Here is a 13,400-nt window from a genome sequence, read left to right as displayed (position 1 = left end):
TAGAGTGCTGTACGAAAACCTCATGGTAACTGCAAACCAAAAGTCACGTATATATAGAGTGCTGTACGAAAACCTCATGGTAACTGCAAACCAAAAGTCACGTATATATAGAGTGCTGTACGAAAACCTCATGGTAACTGCAAACCAAAACTCACGTATATATAGAGTGCTGTACGAAAACCTCATGGTAACTGCAAACCAAAACTCACGTATATATAGAGTGCTGTACGAAAACCTCATGGTAACTGCAAACCAAAACTCACGTATATATAGAGTGCTGTACGAAAACCTCATGGTAACTGCAAACCAAAACTCACGTATATATAGAGTGCTGTACGAAAACCTCATGGTAACTGCAAACCAAAACTCACGTATATATAGAGTGCTGTACGAAAACCTCATGGTAACTGCAAACCAAAAGTCACGTATATATAGAGTGCTGTACGAAAACCTCATGGTAACTGCAAACCAAAAGTCACGTATATATAGAGTGCTGTACGAAAACCTCATGGTAACTGCAAACCAAAAGTCACGTATATATAGAGTGCTGTACGAAAACCTCATGGTAACTGCAAACCAAAAGTCACGTATATATAGAGTGCTGTACGAAAACCTCATGGTAACTGCAAGCCAAAAGTCACGTATATATAGAGTGCTGTACGAAAACCTCATGGTAACTGCAAGCCAAAAGTCACGTATATATAGAGTGCTGTACGAAAACCTCATGGTAACTGCAAGCCAAAAGTCACGTATATATAGAGTGCTGTACGAAAACCTCATGGTAACTGCAAGCCAAAAGTCACGTATATATAGAGTGCTGTACGAAAACCTCATGGTAACTGCAAGCCAAAAGTCACGTATATATAGAGTGCTGTACGAAAACCTCATGGTAACTGCAAGCCAAAAGTCACGTATATATAGAGTGCTGTACGAAAACCTCATGGTAACTGCAAGCCAAAAATCACGTATATATAGAGTGCTGTACGAAAACCTCATGGTAACTGCAAGCCAAAAATCACGTATATATAGAGTGCTGTACGAAAACCTCAGGTAACTGCAAGCCAAAAATCACGTATATATAGAGTGCTGTACGAAAACCTCATGGTAACTGCAAGCCAAAAATCACGTATATATAGAGTGCTGTACGAAAACCTCATGGTAACTGCAAGCCAAAAATCACGTATATATAGAGTGCTGTACGAAAACCTCATGGTAACTGCAAGCCAAAAATCACGTATATATAGAGTGCTGTACGAAAACCTCATGGTAACTGCAAGCCAAAAATCACGTATATATAGAGTGCTGTACGAAAACCTCATGGTAACTGCAAGCCAAAAATCACGTATATATAGAGTGCTGTACGAAAACCTCATGGTAACTGCAAGCCAAAAATCACGTATATATAGAGTGCTGTACGAAAACCTCATGGTAACTGCAAGCCAAAAATCACGTATATATAGAGTGCTGTACGAAAACCTCATGGTAACTGCAAGCCAAAAATCACGTATATATAGAGTGCTGTACGAAAACCTCATGGTAACTGCAAGCCAAAAATCACGTATATATAGAGTGCTGTACGAAAACCTCATGGTAACTGCAAGCCAAAAATCACGTATATATAGAGTGCTGTACGAAAACCTCATGGTAACTGCAAGCCAAAAATCACGTATATATAGAGTGCTGTACGAAAACCTCATGGTAACTGCAAGCCAAAAATCACGTATATATAGAGTGCTGTACGAAAACCTCATGGTAACTGCAAAGCCAAAAATCACGTATATATAGAGTGCTGTACGAAAACCTCATGGTAACTGCAAAGCAAAAATCACGTATATATAGAGTGCTGTACGAAAACCTCATGGTAACTGCAAACCAAAAATCACGTATATATAGAGTGCTGTACGAAAACCTCATGGTAACTGCAAACCAAAAATCACGTATATATAGAGTGCTGTACGAAAACCTCATGGTAACTGCAAACCAAAAATCACGTATATATAGAGTGCTGTACGAAAACCTCATGGTAACTGCAAACCAAAAATCACGTATATATAGAGTGCTGTACGAAAACCTCATGGTAACTGCAAACCAAAAATCACGTATATATAGAGTGCTGTACGAAAACCTCATGGTAACTGCAAACCAAAAATCACGTATATATAGAGTGCTGTACGAAAACCTCATGGTAACTGCAAACCAAAAATCACGTATATATAGAGTGCTGTACGAAAACCTCATGGTAACTGCAAACCAAAAATCACGTATATATAGAGTGCTGTATGAAAACCTCATGGTAACTGCAAACCAAAAATCACGTATATATAGAGTGCTGTATGAAAACCTCATGGTAACTGCAAACCAAAAATCATGTATATATAGAGTGCTGTATGAAAACCTCATGGTAACTGCAAACCAAAAATCTATAATAGGTATACACACACAAAAGAAATTGGAATCCAAACACAACACTAAAGGTAGTCATCAAATCACAAGAGAACAGAAGAGGAAAGGAAGAAAAACTACCAACAAAAACAAATCCAAAACAATTAACAAAGTGGAAATAAGAACAAACATATCAATAATTACCTTAAATGTAAATGGATTAAATGCTCCAACCAAAAGATATAAACTGGCTGAATGGATACAAAAACAACATCTGTATATATTCTGTCTACAAGAGACCCACTTCAGACCTAGAGACACATACAGACTGAAAGTGAGGGGACAGAAAAAGGTATTCCATGCAAACGGAAATCAAAAGAAAGTTGGAGTAGCAATACTTCTGTCAGACAAAATAGATTTTAAAATAAAGTCTGTTACAAAAGACAAAGCAGGACACTAAGTAATGATCAGGGATCAATCCAAGAAGAAGATATAACCATTGGAAATTAATGTGCACCCAACACGGAGCACCTCAATATATAAGGCAAATATTAATGAACACAAAAGAAGAAGTCAACAACAGTAACAAAATAATAGTGGGGAACACCCCACTTATATCAATGGACAGATCATCCAGACAGAAAATCAATAAGGAAACACAGGCCTTAAATGACACATTAGACAGATGGGCCTAACTGATATTTGTAGAGCATTCCATCCGAAAGCAGCAGAATACACATTCTTTTCAAGTGCACATGGAACATTCTCCAGGATAGATCACATGCTGGGCTACAAAACAAGTCTCGGTAAATTTAAGATAATTGATATGATATCAAGCATCTTTTATGACCACAAATCTATGAGATTAGAAATCAACTACAAGGAAAAAAAACTGCAAAAAACACAAACACGTGGAGGACAAACAATATGCTACTAAACAATCAGTGGATCACTGAGGAAATTAAAGAGGAAATCAAAAAATACCTAGAGACAAATAAATTAAAATATGCCTACCCAAAACCTATGGGAGGCAGCAAAAACAGTTCTGAGACAGTTTATAGTGACATAAGCTTACCTCGTGAAACAAGAAAAATCTCAAATAAACAACATAAACTTACACCTAAAGTAACTAGAGAAAGAAGAACAAACAAAACCCAAAGCTAGTAGAAGGAAAAAAATCATAAAGATCAGAGCAGAAGTAAATGAAATAGAGACTAACAATAGAAAAGATCAATGAAACTAAAAGCTGGTTCTTTGAGAAGATAAACAAAATTGATAAAATTTTAGCCAGAAAGGGAGAAAAAAAGGGAGAAGACTCAAATCAATAAAAAAAGGGAGAAGACTCAAATCAATAAAATTAGAAATGAAAAAGAAGTTACAACTAACACCACAGAAATATAAAAGATCACAAGAGACTACTCCAAGCAACTATGTGCCACTAAAATGAACAACCTAGAAGAAGGGGACAAATTCTTAGAAAGGTACAATCTTCAAAGACTGAACCAGGAAGAAATAAAAAATATGAACAGACCAATCACAAGTACTGAAGTTGAAACTGTGATTTTAAAACTCCCAACAAACAAAAGTCCAGGACCAGATGGCTTCACAGGCAAATTCTACCAAACATTTAGAGAAGTGTTAGCACCTATACTTCTGAAAATCTTCCAAAAACTTTTAGAGGAAGAAACACTCCCAACTCATTCTATGAGGCCATGATCACCCTGATATCAAAACCAGACAAAGATACCACAAAAAAGAAAATTACAGGCCAATATCACCGATGAATATAAATGCAAAAATACTCAATACCAGCAATCTGAATCCAACAATACATTAAAAGGATCATATACCATGATCAAGTGTTGTTTAACCCAGGCATGCAAGGATTTTTCAATATCCAGAAATCAGTGTGACACATCATATTAACAAACAGAAAAATAAAAACCATATGATCATCTAAATAGACGCAGAAAAACACCTGACAAAATTCAACACCCATTGAGGATAAAAGCTCTCCAGAAAGTGGGAAAAGAGGAAACAAACCTCAACATAATAAAGGCCATATATGAAAAACCCACAGGTAACATCATTCTCAACAGTGAAAAGCTTAAAGCATTCTCTCTAAGATCAGGGGCAAGGCAAGGATGTCCACTGTCACCACTTTTATGCCATGACAATCAGAAGAAAAAGAAATAAAAGGAATACAAATTGGAAAAGAAGTAAAACTGTCACTGTTTGCAGATGACATGATACTATACATACAATATACTAAAGACATTACTAGAAAACTACTAGAGTTCATCAATGAATTTGGCAAAGTTTCAGGATACAAAATTAATACACAGAAATCTCTTGCATTCTTATACACTAACAATGAAAGATCAGAAAGAGAAATTAAGGAAACAATCCCATTTACCACTGCATCAAAAAGAATAAAATACCTAGGAATAAACCTACCTATGGAGACAAAAGACTTCTACTCTGAAAACTATAAGAAACTGATGAAAGAAATTGGAGATGACACAAACAGATGGAAGGATATACCATATTCCTGGACTGGAAGAATTGATATTGTCAAAATGACTATACTACCCAAGGCAATCTACAGATTCAAGGCAATCCCTATCAAATTACCAATGGCATTTTCCACAGAACTAAAGCAAAATTTTCTACAATTTGTATGGAAACACAAAAGACGCCAAATAGCCAAAATAATCTTGAGAAAGAAAAATGGAGCTGGAGGAATCAGGCTCCCTGACTTCAGACTATACTACACAGCTACAATAATCAAAACAGTATGGTACAGACACAAAACAGACATATAGATCAATGAAACAGGATAGAAAGTTCAGAAATAAACTCAAGCACCTATGGGCAATTAATCTACAATGAGGGAGCCAAGAATATACAATGGAGAAAAGACAGTCTCTTCAATAAGTGGTGCTGGGAAAACTGGACAGCTACTTGTAAAAGAATGAAATTAGAATTAGAACATTCTCTAACAACATACACAAAAATAAACTCAAAATGGATCAAAGACCAAAACATAAGGCCAGACACTGTAAAACTCTTAGAGGAAAACACAGGCAGAACACTCTTTGACATAAATCACAGTAATATCTTTTTTGATCCACCTCCTAGAATAATAAAAAGAAAAGTAAACAACTGGGACCTAATTAAACTTAAAAACTTCTGTACAGCAAAGGAAACCATCAACAAAATGGAAAGACAGCCCTTAGAATGGGAGAAAACTTTTGAAAATGAAGAGACCAACAAGCGATTAATCTCCAAAATATACAAACAGCTCACACAGCTCTATATCAAAAATACAAACAACCTCATCAAAAAATGGGCAGTTCTAAATAGACATTTCTCCAAAGAAGACATACAGATGGCCAAAAATCACATGAAGAGATCCTCAACATCACTAATTATCAGAGAAATTAAAATCAAAACTGCAATGAGGTATCACTTCACACCAGTGAGAATGGCCATCATCAAATAGTCTACAAACAATAAATGCTGGGAAGGGTGTGAATTCTCCTACACTATTGGTTAGAATGTAAATTGGTACAAACACTATGGAGAACAGTATGGAGGCGCCTTAAAAAACATAAAATAGAACCACCATATGATCCTGCAATCCCACTCCTGGGCATATATCCAGAGATAACCATAATCCGAAAGGATACATGCTCCCCAATATTCATTGCAGCACTGTTTACAATACCCAAGACATGGAAGCAACCTCAATGTCCATCGACAGAGGAATGAATAAAGAAGATGTAGTACATATATACAATGCAATATTACTCAGCCATAAAAAAAGAATGAAATAATGCCATTTGCAGCAACATGGATGGACCTAGAGATTATCATACTAAGTGAAGTAAGTCAGATAAAGAAAAACAAATATATGATTTCACCCATATGTGGAATCTAATTTTTTTTTTTTTTTTTTTTGCGGTACGCGGGCCTCTCACTGTTGTGGCCTCTCCCGTTGCGGAGCACAGGCTCCGGACACGCAGGCTCAGCGGCCATGGCTCACGGGCCCAGCCGCTCCGCGGCATGCGGGATCTTCCCAGACCAGGGCACGAACCCGCGTCCCCTGCATCGGCAGGTGGACTCCCAACCACTGCGCCACCAGGGAAGCCCTGGAATCTAATTTTAAAAAGATACAAATGAACTTATTTACAAAACAGAAACAGACTTAACATACCAAAAAACAAACTTATGGTTACCAAAGGGGAAAACTGGAGGTGGGGGAAGGATAAATCAGGAGCTTGGGATGAACATACACACACTACTATATATAAGATAGGTAACCAACAAGGACCTACTGTGTAGCAGAGAAATCTACTCAATATTCTGTGATAATCTGTATGAGAAAAGAATCTAAAAAAGAATGAATATATGCATATGTGTAACTGAATCACTTTGCTATATACTTGAAAATAATACAACACTGTAAATCAACTATACTCCAATAAAATTATTCAAAAAAACAGTATGGTACTGGCACAAAAACAGACATATAGATCAATGGAACAGGACAGAAAGCCCAGAAGTAAACCCATGCACCTGTGGTCAATTAATCTATGACAGAGGAGACAAGAATATACAATGGAGAAAAGACAGTCTCTTCAATAAGTAGTGCTGGGAAAACTGGACAGCTACATTTAAAAGAATGAAATTAGAACATTTTCTATCTTCATACAGAAAAATAAACTCAAAATGGATTAAAGACCTTAGTGTAAGACCAGATACTATGAAACTCCTAGAGGAAAGCAAGCAGAACATTCTTTGACATAAATTGCAGGAATATCTTTTTGGATCCATCTCCTAGGGTCATGGAAATAAAAACAGAAATAAATAAATGGGACCTAATTAAACTTAAAAGCTTCTGCACAGAAAAGGAAGCCATCAGCAAAATGAAAAGACAACCTACAGAATGGGAGAAAATATTTGCAAATGATGTGACCAACAAGAAATTAATTTCCAAAATATACAAACAGCTCATACAGCTCAATATCAAAAAAGCAAACAACCCAATAAAGAAATGGGCAGAAGATTAAAATAGACATTTCTCTAAAGAAGACATAGATGGCCAAAAGGCACATGAAAACATGCTCAACATCACTAATTATTAGAGAAATGCAAATCAAAACTTCAATAAGGTATCACCTTACACCAGGCAGAATGGCCATCATCAAAGTCTACAAATAATATCAACAAATGCTGGAGAAGGTGTGGAGATGAGGGAACCCTCCTACACTGTTGGTGGGAATGTAAACTGGTACAACCACTATGGAGAATAGTATGGAGTTTCCTTAAAAAAACTATTGGGTTGGCCAAAAAGTTCATTTAGGTTTTTCCGTAAGATTTTATGGAAGTTACCATGTGATCCTGCAACCCCACTCCTGGGCAGACATACAGAGAAAACTATAATTGGAAAAGATCCATCACCCCAATATTCACTGCAGCGCTATTTACAATAGCCAAGATATGGAAGTGACTAAAAGGCCATTGACAGATGAATGGATAAAGAAGATGTGGTATATATGTAGGTGATGGACTATTACTCAGCCATAAAAAAGGATGAATGCCATTTGCAGCAACATGGATGGACTTAGAGATTATCATACTAGGTGAGGTAAGTGAGACAGAGAAAGACAAATATCATATGATATTGCTTATATGTGGAATCTAAAAAAAAAATGATGCAGTGAACTTATATACCAAACAGAAATAGACTCATAGACAGAGGAAAAAAAACTTATGGTTACCAAAGGGGAAAGGTGTGGGGAGAGGGATAAAATAGGAGTTTGGGATTAACACATACACACTACTATACATAAAATAGATAACCAACAAGGACCTATTGTATAGCACAGGGAACTATACTCAGTATTTTGTAACCTATAAATAACCTCAATAACCTATAAGGGAAAAGAATCTGGAAAAGAATATATCTATAAAACTGAATCACTTGGCTGTACACCTGAAACTAATACAATATTATAAATCAACTACACTTCGATTTTTAAAAAGCCACTGTAAAACCATAAATAGCAATTGATCATCTCTAACCATTAAAAGGATGCCTTTTTGCTTTGGCATCAACCAACTGGGACTACAATGCAGTTGAAGAGAAAACTTGGTTACTGCTGTGACATACAAAAATTTAAGATAACTACTAAAATTATAACTGATACCATTTTCCAGGATGTACCAGAATTTTAGGAGCTCCATATAATTCTAGAGTGTGTATATTAACAACGTTTACCCATATGATACAATCTAAGAAGTTTTATCACCACTTATTTGACAATGCTTCCTATGTAATTTACCATACCAAATAAGCCTAATTAGTTTAATATTCCTCTCTCTGAGATGGAGAGAAAACAAATAATTAGAGGTTTTCCAGGGACCCTTTGGAAAAACTCAAAAGTTAGCTAGAAGTCAAATGAACTTCATTTAGAATTTGAACTTTGGGAAATTTGTCAAAAATATGGAAAAGTTTTAACCAGTGATAATAAAAGATCTCAATGACAAATACAGATCACTTGAAGAAACTCACAATTACCAAAAGCAGTTCAATATTTCAAGAAAATTTTGTCCTTTTAGAGAACCAAATTCAGGTTTTGTACCACTTTACCTTAAAAATTCATTTTCTTAATTAGGTTCAATCTTAGCCAATCCTGACCATGCACAAGACACAGTGTTCCTCCTCCAATAACCTTCCACAACTTTCTGTTTCCATATCAATCTGTCCCTCACTTTTATTTTCCATTCAGAAACAACCAGCTTAGGACAAAGTCACCTTTCTCCCTTCAACAAAATGCATTTTCATTCCTCATACCTTCTTTGCTGAAAACACACATTCTCTATTTTTGTATACTGAAATGTTTCCCTTATAATTCTTAACCTTAAAACCTTAACCTCTAATGAAAACCAAGAGGCAAGTCTTTGTAGATGGTTGTTCCACCATTTCCTGATTGACAAACTTATGCTTTGGTCTTCCTCTCCTAAAGGTATGTAAATTTAGACCTGCCCAGCAATTAATGTTCTAATATTTCATCCTGTTTGAAAGGACCCAGGTATTCAATGAAGTCTCTCCATTTAACTTAGTTTAGTTGCAAGTTATGAAAATCCAGAGACTTTTTTTTTTTTTTTTTTGCGGTACGCGGGCCTCTCGCTATTGTGGCCTCTCCCGTTGAGGAGCACAGGCTCCGGACGCGCAGGCTCAGCGGCCATGGCTCACGGGCCCAGCCGCTCCGCGGCATGTGGGATCTTCCCAGGCCGGGGCACGAACCTGTGTCCCCTGCATCGGCAGGTGGACTCTCAACCACTGCACCACCAGGGAAGCCCCCAGAGAGACTATTTTAAATAGACATTCCCAAAACATAATCATTCCTAGAGTTTATCTAAAACTCTTACCTCATTTACTTCTATTTACTTAAAATCTTGTCATAATGTTATTTTTCCTGCTGACAGCATTTCTAACAGGAATAATAAGATCTTACTTGATTTCTAGTAAACCTAGGTAAAATAAAAGTACTATGCTTAATGTAAATGACTGTAAAGACATGTCTGTATTAAACAAACCAACAAGCTTAATCTAACTTTAGTACTAAATATTAATTCAATACTGAATATTTCCTAGATCATGTGAATCCAAAATACATTCTGGCCAGTTTTTTATATTTGAGCATTTATGTAAGTGCTTACTTTCCTTTAAGTCAATTAAATAGAGCTCTTTTACAAATTAATCATGGCAATGCCACACATCTATAACACGTGTAAAAACATACAAACAAACATACAGACCTCACAGTTCCTATTCCAAAATTTCAGCCATGAATCAGGTACAACAATGTAAAACCCATCAGTTACAAAAAGATATTGGATTCAAATTGGGTTTGTTACATGGGACAAATCAAAGTCACCTGTCTAGATGGCTAACCCTTTTTTACTAATATTTATGGAAAAGACACTTCTATTTCTATCTGTAGCTTTTTCTGATTTTAGGAACCAAGTGGAACCTGCTGCTTCATCCTGGGAATGTCCCACTCTTGGACAAGAACAGACAGGTTTGGTTTTTTTTTCCCTGATCCTTTCCTCCATTTGACATCAGTAAAAGTTTCAAATATCACAAAACGGATTTGGCTGTAAATGAAGAAACAGTACCAAACAAAATAAAACGAAAAATCCAAAGGACAAACAGAAAATCCTAAATAAACCCTCAAGTTTGGTCTTGGGGTTTTACATATACCGACGACACAGGAGACCATAAACAACATAATTAACACTGTAAGGGTAGCAGTACATAGTATACAGCGTCCCAAGATAACCCTGCCTAAACCCCTTGTGGAGATCCTAACAGGTAACTGTGGCTACACATTGTTTCAATAAATATCTTCCTCTCAGCCACGGGTTCATAGTTGTAATCAGATCACTTATCCAAAATGCGCCTCAGAGGATTTTCTTTAGGAATAGTTGAAACATTACCTTTTTTTTTTTTTTTTGCGGTGCGCAGGCCTCTCACTGTTGTGGCCTCTCCCGTTGCGGAGCACAGGTTCCGGACGCGCAGGCTCAGCAGCCACGGCTCACGGGCGCAGCCGCTCCGCGGCAATGTGGGATCTTCCCGGACCGGCGAACGAACCCGTGTCCCCTGCATTGGCAGGCGGACTCTCAACCACTGCGCCACCAGGGAAGCCCACATTACCCATTTTTAAAGACAAACTCAAGAAAAGCAAAATACAACCTGCACACACAAATGCTAGCATTCAAAGAAACAAATGAACCAGTTCACAAATTGAGTAAAAGTCCAACAACTCTTTCCTCTCTCCAACAGGGTACCCCACTCAAATAGAAAACAAATCGGCTTATTCCAGAGAAAAAGCCCCAAACGGAGAGAAATAACATTCCCGGGTGTACACACCGGAGTGACTTACCTTACTGTCACGGGCTTTTGCTCCAACTGCCGATGCTGGGCAGCCTGTGCCGCTTTGGGGAATTGGAAGGGGAGATCCTCAGGCTCAGGGCAAGTGGTCCCGGCAGCTGCTAGGGCCTTACCAGCAAGGCTCCTGGCTGGTTACACCAAAATTTGTTTACCAAGTCCAAGGTCCTACTGCTTGCAGCATGACAGGCCAATAAATTGAGAGACGACTTGTTGGGGCAAGAAATAGTGACTTTATTCGGAAAGCCAGCAAACCAAGAAGATGGCGGACTTGTCTCCCAAAGAACCTTCTCGCCTGAGTTAGGTTCACGCTCCTTTTTACTGAAAGGAGAGGGAGTAAAGCCAAACATTTCCTGGTTCCCGTCAGCCCCGGAGGAGATGTGTTAATTTCCTCTGCCCTGCAGGCACTCACAGGTGGGCCTGTGAGCTACTCAAAGATATTTTAGCTTAATGCTCATTACCTGGGAGGCAGGGTTCCCAGAGATCGGCAATTATGTATAATTTAAGCTTACAGGCAACATTCCTTTGGTGATTAACTTGTAATAGAGTACAAAGGTTCTTCCCTATTACAACATAGCAACAGATAATTGAATCAGAACCTCGCTTTCTAAAGAGACAACCCAATTGGCTTGATCATTTGAGATCCACTCCCTTACAGTGAGAGGGGACAGGAGGAGGGACTGTTACATAATTTTTTTGGCCCAATCAGTAATTGAATTTGTGGTATTGGAGTGGCCCAAACTACACTATGGAATCATAGAATTAGGGAGTTGGAGAGTCCTCACAAAGCATATTTTCAAACTCTTCATTTTAAAAATTTTAAAAAAATGGAGTCCAGAAAAGTTAAGCTGGGAATAGAATCCAAGTCTCGTGATTCTTTCAGTATCTGTACCATGTTGACTACAGTGATCTTCAACACTTTCAAGCAAGTGGACCACTGTTAACAACATCCGGAACATAGTAAATGCTAGGTTAATGTGCATTAATTTTTTTCATTATCATACTTTTTCTGCTAATGTTAATCTAAAGCCTCCAGATCCTTACTATGTCCTCTGATATAGTATCATCTATATCATATATATCCATATCGGAGCACATAGGATATGGTGATAATCAAGTGTTTAAGAAGAAAAAGGGTGAGATAAAGGGCTTATATAAAATCAGAGAGCTATTGAGTGAAAGAGAAGGAATTATGTTTGTAAGTTGTTTATTGATGGGGTTGAAGAAGGACACAGTAAATGACACACTACATTGCAGCTCAAGTTCTAAGCCTATTCAGAAAAATAAATAAAAATGAAAAGGGACAAAGCAAATGAGAGCCCCAAATATTGCCTTTATTACTGATAAATCTGATATTGGACATGTGGCTCATATGGAAGGACAAGTAGTCTTCCTATTACTGGCTTTTAGAGTGACACAGCCCAAAGGATGACATTACATGTGGTTCCCTCAAAGCTCCCCACCTTGAAGTGGAAAAGAAGAAATATGAACTGGGACAATTGGGGTTTAGAAAACTCATCAACAAGAAATATATAATTGGCTAATCAGGAAAAATTAACCTTCCTTAACACACATCCCTCCTTTAATAACATTTGGCCACACTACACATCTTTTGTGCCACTGTTAGAGATGAAATATTTGGCTGAATAAGGCATTAGTGTGACTTACTGAAAATATATCTTATGCTGTTAGTGTTTTCTTGTTCTAACTAATATGATAGTAAAAATGTTTGAAGCAGTATATTTCTCAGCTGTTAATTTGACCTTTTCCTCCTTGATCCAGAGAAACAAAATGTTAATGTCTAAAATACATAGTCAATTTCAATGTATACAAATTAGTTATCAATAGATCTTGCTAAAGAATCCTGAGTTTATAAGGTGAGAGCAACCAAAAACTCTAAAGGAAGAGATTGAAGTAGAAAATAAAAGGTATAAGGGAAAGAATAGAATGTTGGCACAGGCAGAAGTATGTGATCTGATGGAAATTAAGAGTAAAAAAACTATTTTTCATTGCAACAGCTCTTTATTAATAAAGTGAGCTAGTTAAAGGAAATTAA

Source organism: Phocoena phocoena, chromosome 9, assembly GCF_963924675.1.
Source record: "Phocoena phocoena chromosome 9, mPhoPho1.1, whole genome shotgun sequence".
Lineage (NCBI taxonomy): Eukaryota > Metazoa > Chordata > Mammalia > Artiodactyla > Phocoenidae > Phocoena > Phocoena phocoena.
The sequence above is the reverse complement of the archived record's forward strand: the minus strand, read 5'-3'. Positions refer to the sequence as shown.